The sequence below is a fragment of the Dermacentor andersoni genome, chromosome 2 (assembly GCF_023375885.2).
Source record: "Dermacentor andersoni chromosome 2, qqDerAnde1_hic_scaffold, whole genome shotgun sequence".
Classification (NCBI taxonomy): Eukaryota; Metazoa; Arthropoda; class Arachnida; order Ixodida; family Ixodidae; genus Dermacentor; species Dermacentor andersoni.
In genome coordinates, this window is record NC_092815.1 from 68,553,900 (window position 1) to 68,562,173 (window position 8,274).

General features: G+C 49.6%; 1 pseudogene; it reads right to left on the reverse strand.

Moving 5' to 3' along the window:
• Positions 1-4,551: 4,551 nt before the first annotated feature.
• On the reverse strand, positions 4,552-5,456 carry LOC126541458 (stromal cell-derived factor 2 pseudogene; annotated as a pseudogene).
• Between the last annotated feature and the right edge of the window lie 2,818 nt (positions 5,457-8,274).

Sequence of the window (8,274 nt, forward strand, 5' to 3'; positions counted from 1 at the left end):
GCCAGCGCTGCCGCATGTTTGCGGTTGCTCCAACGTTCGCCAGGTGCCGCCAACGAGACAAAACTTTTCCTCGGCTTTTCTGCTCTAGTTCCTCACACTAGCGTAAGATGACGCCTGCTGTCCGCTTTCTTTCCATTTACCGCATTTTACTGAGCTCCAGTGTCTCGAGCTGCCCGAGCACGTGTGGTATATCACACTTCGGCGAACGAATGATGGATTTGTATACGTGCTCGCTAAAAGGAGGAGGTGCAAGGCGTCTCAGCGCCTTTCAAGACATGCAGTATGATTGATGTGTTTAAAGACAACAGGGCCTGAGTCATGTTAAGCTCTTCCAGACAAGCTGCGCGTATCGTTATAGCCACTTGCTCAGCTGCAATGAGCTAGGGAAGTGCTTATATCGAGGACTGGGTATATTAGCTGTCCAGCTTGCACCCATTCAACAAGCATGGGGAGATGTGAAAGATTAGGCGCCAGCTTTGGACTAGAGTTACGCGCAGGCAGGCTTTTCCTGCTGCTTTAATTTTTGTTCCAAATGATTCGGCGCTTCAAACCTTAATGTCCATTACAGCCCTCTGTTTCCTTCTTTTTCCTCTTAGGAAATCGTACCGTGCACGTAATCCGAGATATGTGCGTGGCTTATAGGTAGTTGCGGCAAGCAGCTTGGGCAAACACATCAGTATGCATTAGTTTATGTATCCTACACAGTGCTGTACTGTTTTACGTAACGCAGGACAGGACTGTGCAGGAATTTTAACGCCAACAATACGTGGCTCCGTAAAAAGCTTTCGTCGAAGCTGGCTTCTTCGCAGTAAAAGCACTTGTGCAGAGAAGCTGGCTTGCGTCATTTGAACCATTACTGTAAAAGAAAGGGAAAATCGCGTGGTAAAAACGGTAATTAATTACTTGCAACTCCGTTCATACAACGCGCATTAATTTGTTGTTGTTGGAAAGGGTTCGCGAGGACATGCCCTGAAATGCGAATGCGTATACAAATCAGGGAAAACGGTCGCCCCGAACGGTATGGAAGATTCACTCGCGGTTGAAAGATAATGAGGTGATGACTTTCCTCCGGACTAAGTGGCACCTAAAGCGCTTGATGTTCGGTACAATTGAACGAGGAGGAAGGCGCCAGCTAATTAGCTATTTAGAAGCATCTCCATCTGTGGAAGCAGAAAACGTACATCGTTCGAATCTTGTGAGTCTAAGATTGCGAGTATTAATTGCCTCCTCCCAGCGATCCTAGTCTTCGAAATGATTGCTTATGCAAACATTCTGACTAATAAACAGTACTATGGCAGGTAAGTAAACAATGCACCCTCTTCGCCAACTCTATACATGCACAACACACACGCGCGCATGCGAGCAGGTGCGCGCTATTGTCCTACAGAGACAACAAAAGTGGTGCGACATGCATTGATGGACCAAGTCACGTTGCACTTTGACATTGATTACATGGACGAAGTCACGTTGTATAGCTTAGATATTAACAAACGTGGAATCGCAAACACGAGAATATTTTTTGTTGCGGTTGACCTGTCGGTATGTCGCCTGGCCCTTCGTTGCCTTCGTACAGACAGTATGTAAAGAGCTATATTACCAGGAATATTCATCTTTGCAACGATATCTACCTGGTCACCGCCATAATTTCATCTGGACTGTTGTTGTAGGCACCTCCTCGAAAGGACAAGAAAGGTACCTGCTTCATTGCAGTGTCATTGGCACCGACATACAAGCTGATTCCTAGAAATAAGTATTGTCGTAAATCATCTATGGCGATCTGATGTTTCTCAGTACTTTTTCCAGAATTTACAGCAGTCAAGCCAAATTTATTTCAGCACCGAGAGAGAAAAATAATTGCAAGTGTTTTGCTTCACTTACAAGTGACCTTCATTCAAAGCAAGAGATTACAAGTACAGGTATACATCAATCCGTGTTGATCAAGTAGCCGCGAAGTGTTCGTTAGAGCTAGCTTTCCCACAACATGAGGTTTTGTGGGGAGAAGCCCACTACCGTGATTCCCTTTTTTTCACAGGCGAGTGTTCAACAGAGGCGCAGCTATTGGGGACGAGCTCCACTACTGGAAAGACTGGCGCTGCAGTCAGCGTGACATGGTATGAGGGATGTGGGTGGCTGACGACTCGGTGCGACCTAAGCCAATCGAGTGAGGCGAAACTGGACGCAAACTAAACGGGTGTTTTGAACAACGATTTCCGACCGCACCATCTAGTCACAGCTGCCACGTCGGCTGTGTCGGAAATAGGGGAGCGGGCTGACAATTATAGCTTAGCGAAGCCAGGGAAGCCTTAGCCACGCTGTGCTTCGCAGCTCACCTTAATAAATATTGAGACACGAAAAAGAATTTTAAGAAATTCACCCAGAAACTCCTGTGGGAGTTGTCTAAGTATGCGTAAGCATTGTGCCACTTGCTCATTTCCACGCAGCCCGGTGTCATTATCAATGTTATGAAACATGATCCGACAAGTATAAACGATAGCGCTGCGGCGACAAGAACGGCTGTGGACGGCGTCGCAAGGTGAATTGATGACGCATGCAAACCACTGCAGGTGGCGGCGCCAGGTGCGCTGATGACGTTCCTGTCATTATAAGCCGTTATCGCTCTTTAGAGTCTTATCCATCCGTATCGAACCATTATCAGCCGTGATCAACTCCGGCAGCGGCTGCTTATGGCGCGGCCGTGCGGGCCTTACCTTGAAAGCGATCTGCAATGGTTTCAGAGTGCGCCGAGTGCTTTGTGCACTCGCCGCTTTGCGTTGAAATAAGAGGCAGGCAAAAGTAAATAGCTCGCTGCTGCGGGCCCTATCTTGAAAGTGATCGCCTTACGTGACGGACGGACGGATTTCCTCGTTGGGTCAGCATAAGACTTTTACGCATTTAAAAATTATTCAATCGTTGTGAAAGGCTATCGCACCTCCCCTTGGGTTACGAAGTCTCAAGCTGCAGAGTGAAGGTATTTTAGAACAGCTCCGGATGCCTGTCTGCCTTCGTCCTGTCAAATGCTCAAACGCCGTAACCCAAAGCCTACGACACGGCGCAAATCCATGTTCTGCGTTTATACCGCGTTCATGTTTGAAAAAAGAGACGAATTATTACCCTACAATTAAGTCACCCTACCATTATTCTCTTTCTTGTTAGAGCGCGGCGGTGAGCGGCGGCGTCCCTCGTAACCGAGCGAACGAGCACAGAGAAGAATGAAAGAGCGAACGCGGAGGGCAACGGGGAATGAAAGACGGCGATAGCAAAGAGAGCACGAGGAGCAAAGCGAAGAAGGAGGGTGCAGCGGAACCATGAGGCGGAAAGCGGAGGAGGAGGGTATAGCGAAAGCGTGAGAAGAAAAGCCGCGCAAATACCGCGCGAGACGGGCTCTGCGGCGAGACGAGATGGCTCCAGGGTAGCGCGCGTTATCTCTTCACCAATGACGATACCGATACCATATATGGAAACGAAGCGTTGCATGAGCGGAGGCCTGTCTGCGGCAACCGCTGTGAATCGCGCCCACGCGTCACCCACGCCAATTGCCCACGCGCTGCCTCTCGCGATCTCCCGATTAGCGAGGCAGTCGCTCCACACTTCGCTCCGTTTGCGTTGTGCCGCACGAGACAGATTGTCCGCGCCAGCCAATAAATGGCGAAATGAAAACACGTGTAGACCTGCGCTCAAATTTCGTATTAGGGAGTATCGTAATCGTGGGTGAATTTTTCTCTGCCATTTTCCCTTTTTCTTACTCCAGCGAGGAATAGGATCGGGACACGCTCCAGCGACTAACGTTTTTTTTTTCTTTATACTTCTTTTGAGTGGGGGGACTAGCTGCAAGCCTCCTCCCCCAATAAAGAAGGCTTATTTAAACGATTTGATACACATGTAATGCCGCTCACAACTAGACTTCCAATAACGTGGGAAACTTGTAAATGAGAAATGACTGAGGTGACTGTATCTGCACACCACGACAAAGTAACGAAAAACACAAACGGCACGTGCACCAGATTCTAAGGAGCAAAGTGGGATACTACAGCACCGCACGTTCCATTAAAGTGATACAAAATGGTGAGAATGTCGAATAAAATGCTTTGCCTAAATCGAGAAAAAAATTCGTAGGCCGCCATAAGGCGAGGCATCCTAATTGAATGACTAGAAATAGTTAGCTGCTCCAAGCAATTGCTCACCACTTGGGGCCTCTGCGCAGCAACCAGGGCTCCCCTGCAAGAGTATCACTTATAGAACAGTCACCACTTGCATGTGGCTTACTCGCTGTATACTCCAACAGGGTTCGTCCCTTGATATTTCTTCAGAAACGAATATTCGATAACTTCGAATAATGGATTCTCGAATCGAGCGCGAATCGAATATGAAATACTATTCAATTCGTATCTGAAATGTATATTCGCGAACTCCTAATAGAGACACCAAGAAAGACACCCACCTATGCGTTCGCATATCCCTCACTCAAATATAATCAAGGGCCCTCAATTTCTAGTCAACTGGGTGCATTCGACACGTGCGTTCAGCACGCGCAGCACTAATCAACAAACGGTATACACTTTACACAAAATCAGCTTTAATACTGGTTCTGCTTTTCCGCAAGAAAACCACGGGGGCAGCTGTGGCTCGACACTCTTCAAAGTTCCGTGTGCTTGACGATGTGCAAACTTCCTTCGCTCGGCTTCATGAACACTCCTTCGGCCGTCCTCCAGACGCACGACTCGTCGTAGGGTGCCAGCTCTCCGCACACCTCCAGCTGACCACCCAACTGCTGGCCGTAGGACTTGCCCGAGACCGAAAGCCAGGCCTCGGTGTCTGCGTGCTTGAGCCTGACGTCGCCGTCGCGTTCCCAGTAGCCCGTCTTGCAGACGACCCTCCAGAAGTCTCCCGAGTTGCCCTGCCCGTTCTCGCCGTGCGCGCTGATCTCCTGCTTGCTGGACAGCGGTGACGGGAAGTGGTGGCTGTGCAGGTTCCTTCTGGTCTTCAGGTGCTCGAGCCGGACGATTTCGCCGCACTTGATGGGCTCACCGCGCGAGCAGCTCGTGACCGACTGGCCCTTCACCATCCAGTGGCTGTTGATGTCGTCTGGCTTTTCGGTGGCCGTGACCGACTGCTGGCCGCTGCCGCCCGAGTAGCGGACCTCGTGCGAATGCAGCCGCACGTCCCAGCGACGATTCAGCAACTTGACCAGAGAGCCGCACGTGACGTAGCGGTAGTGGACCTGGCCCTGGACGTCGACGACCAGGACGCACAGCGCGCCCGCCAGCAAAAGAAGCCCCCAGCACGACGAGTTGGCCATTTCGTCCTTCGACAGCAATGTTCGATTTGCGGTCCGTGCTCGCGCTCGATTTTCTGTCTTCTTTTTCCTTTTGTTTTATGTCTACTGTCGTGCGTGCGCGATGCATCGCGTGCGCACAGCGGGTGAATGCTTCTTTTTCTTTTGAGACGGCTTCAGGAAAACGCCAGATCAGGATTCCTTGTTACGTTGCTCCTTTGAACCATTTTCAGGCGCGTTCGGCGGTTGTCAGAGATAAAAATGTGGCGTCGCAGAAAGTGAAAATGGAAAGCCAATGTTACTCAAGGCAAATGACAGCAATGACGTTGCTAAGTAGCGTTATGGACGTGGCGCGCCTGGTTAACGCCTCATAGCTAGCACAAGGCCAGTGTACTTCGGTTGATGACGTGATGTTACCTTGACCCACTGCCGTATAATCTAATGGGGATGCTCTGAGTAAGCCACGGTGATTTTGACGTCATCGCCTTCATCACGCCGGGCTTGGCAATGACAATTTCGATCCAAGTTATAACATGGGGTCATAAAGCAGAGTGCACAAGCCTCTTATCTAGGAGGCGTTGGTCTGGCATGCCGACTCTCTCTCTCTTACTCTTCTCGTGCGCGAAGAGGCGGTGGGAGGTGTAGTCGCCGTTTGGCTTCATCTTATTATTGCGAAAGCAATACTGCTCGAGGTTTCCGCTCTTGGCCGTCGTCCCGGAGAACCCCATCGTCTGATGGGAGCCACCCCATCAGACGCTTAACGCGTTTCATTTCATAATGGACCAGTAAAGTTGTTTCTCTCTCTCTCCCGGAGAATCCACCATTGACCTTTAGCGTGACCTATGTGTGACGTCATACCAGCTGTGGAAAAGCGGGGCCCCAACTCAGCTCGTCGCGATCGTCCCAGCGAATCCTCCATGCTGCAGCTGCGCGCCGCTGCCGCGAGGGGCGCTCGCTGTACGTGACTTCAACAAGAGACTGAGACAGGAGTGCCCTTTATCCCCGCTGCTAATTATGATGTACATGGTGAGGATGGAGAGGGCGCTAGAAGAAAGTAATATCGGGTTTAATCTCTCATACAAACAGACAGGTGCAGTAATAGAGCAGCAACTCCCAGGTTTATTTTATGCGGACGACATTGTGTTGCTCGCTAACAAGCAAAGTGATTTGCAACGTCTGGCTAATATCTGTGGACAGGAAGGCAACAATTTAGGTTTGAAATTTAGTGTTAGAAAATCAGGTGTTATGGTATTCAATGAAAACAGTGAACAGACAGTGGATATACAGGGCCAAGAAATACCTCGGGTAACAGAATATAAATACCTTGGTATATGGATAAACGAAGGCAATGGATATATGGAAACACAGTAAAAGACCATAACAGTCAAGGGGAAGAGAAATGCAGCCATAATGAAGCACAGAGCGTTATGGGGATACAATAGGTACGAGGTCCTCCGAGGTATGTGGAAAGGGGTAATGGTTCCAGGACTTACATTTGGAAATGCGGTTGTTTGCTTTAAATCAGGGGTACAATCAGGACTCGACGGGAACCAAAGGTCAGTGGGTCGCCTCGCATTGGGCGCTCACGGGAAGACTACAAATGAAGCTGTGCAGGGGGATATGGGCTGGACTAGTTTTGAAGTGAGGGAAGCTCGCAGTAAAATTGAGTATGAAGAACGGCTGAGGAATATGGAAGAAAGTAAATGGGCTGGGAGAGTGTTCAGGTATCTGTACAGACATAACATTGATTCACAGTGGAGGAAAAGAACTAGGAAGCTTACCAGCAAGTATGCGGCCTGTGGGGTGGGCAACACAGCAACAAAGAAGGTCAAGCGGAAAGTCAGAGAGGCTGAATTAATCTCATCGGTGGCGGCAATGGAAAAGAAACCTGCGATGAGTAACTACTTAAGAGGAAAAAACGAAATCAGGAAAGAAACCATTTATGATACCTCAAAGGGAAGCTCATTGCTTTTCGAAGCGAGATCGGGATGTCTTCGAACACGCACCTATAAAGCGAGATATAAGAAGGAAGAAGAAGCATGTGCTTGCTGCGGTAAAACTAGGGAAACGACGGAGCATATTTTATTAGAATGTGAAGACGTCTACCCAGCGGTCGATTTAGTCACCACTGGCCTCCTTGAAGCCCTTGGGTTCAGCGGGAGTGGTAAAGCAAACAGGTCCGCAATAGACATTAGTAAGAGGCGATTGGAGGATTGGTGGAAGAAAAGTAGGGGAACGACAAAAGACGGAGACGTACAAAAGCACAGTTCGCAATAGGGGATCAGAGAATTTGGACGTGGTAGTTCATAGTGTTTTCTTTTTCTTCTTTTTTCATTGGTTAGCCTAGGTAGGATATTAGACAGCATAGTAGCAAGAGTTTGGTGGCGCAACCCACCGCCCCGTTCCAAAGGGAACGCTCATAACATCCATCCATCCATCCATCGTCGTGCCAGCTGTAAAAAAGCGCCCCCCCCCCCCCCCCCCCCAACTCGGCTCGTCGCGATCGTCCCAGCGAACCCTCCACGCGCCGCTGCCGTGAGGGAGGCGCTCGCTCTACGTGACGTCATGCCAGCTGTGGAAAAGCGGCCTCCCAACTCGGCTCGTCGCAGTCGTCCCAGCGAATCCTCCACGGTATGTCGGATGATGCGTATAAGGTGAAGCTGCAACGATGTGCTGCAGCTGAGAAGCGACGGCGTGCGGAAGAAACGGATGAAGAGCGGGAACAACGTTTAACGGCGTGCATAATATGCAGCCGTGCATATTATGCAGCCAGGTGAATGCGTTCAACATCTCCTGATCTGGGTGCATCTACAAGTATCATGCATGCTCTCAATGCTGACGCGACTTTGGCGACACCTGATCGTTCGACAGCAATCCTTATGGGTGCTTTAAATGGCGACGAGACTGCATTTACACGTTCGATGAGCAGTATTTAACTCTACAACCTGAACAGAAGATTGCTTTCGCAATCCACTAGGCTTAGCCAAGCTAAGCCTCTGCCA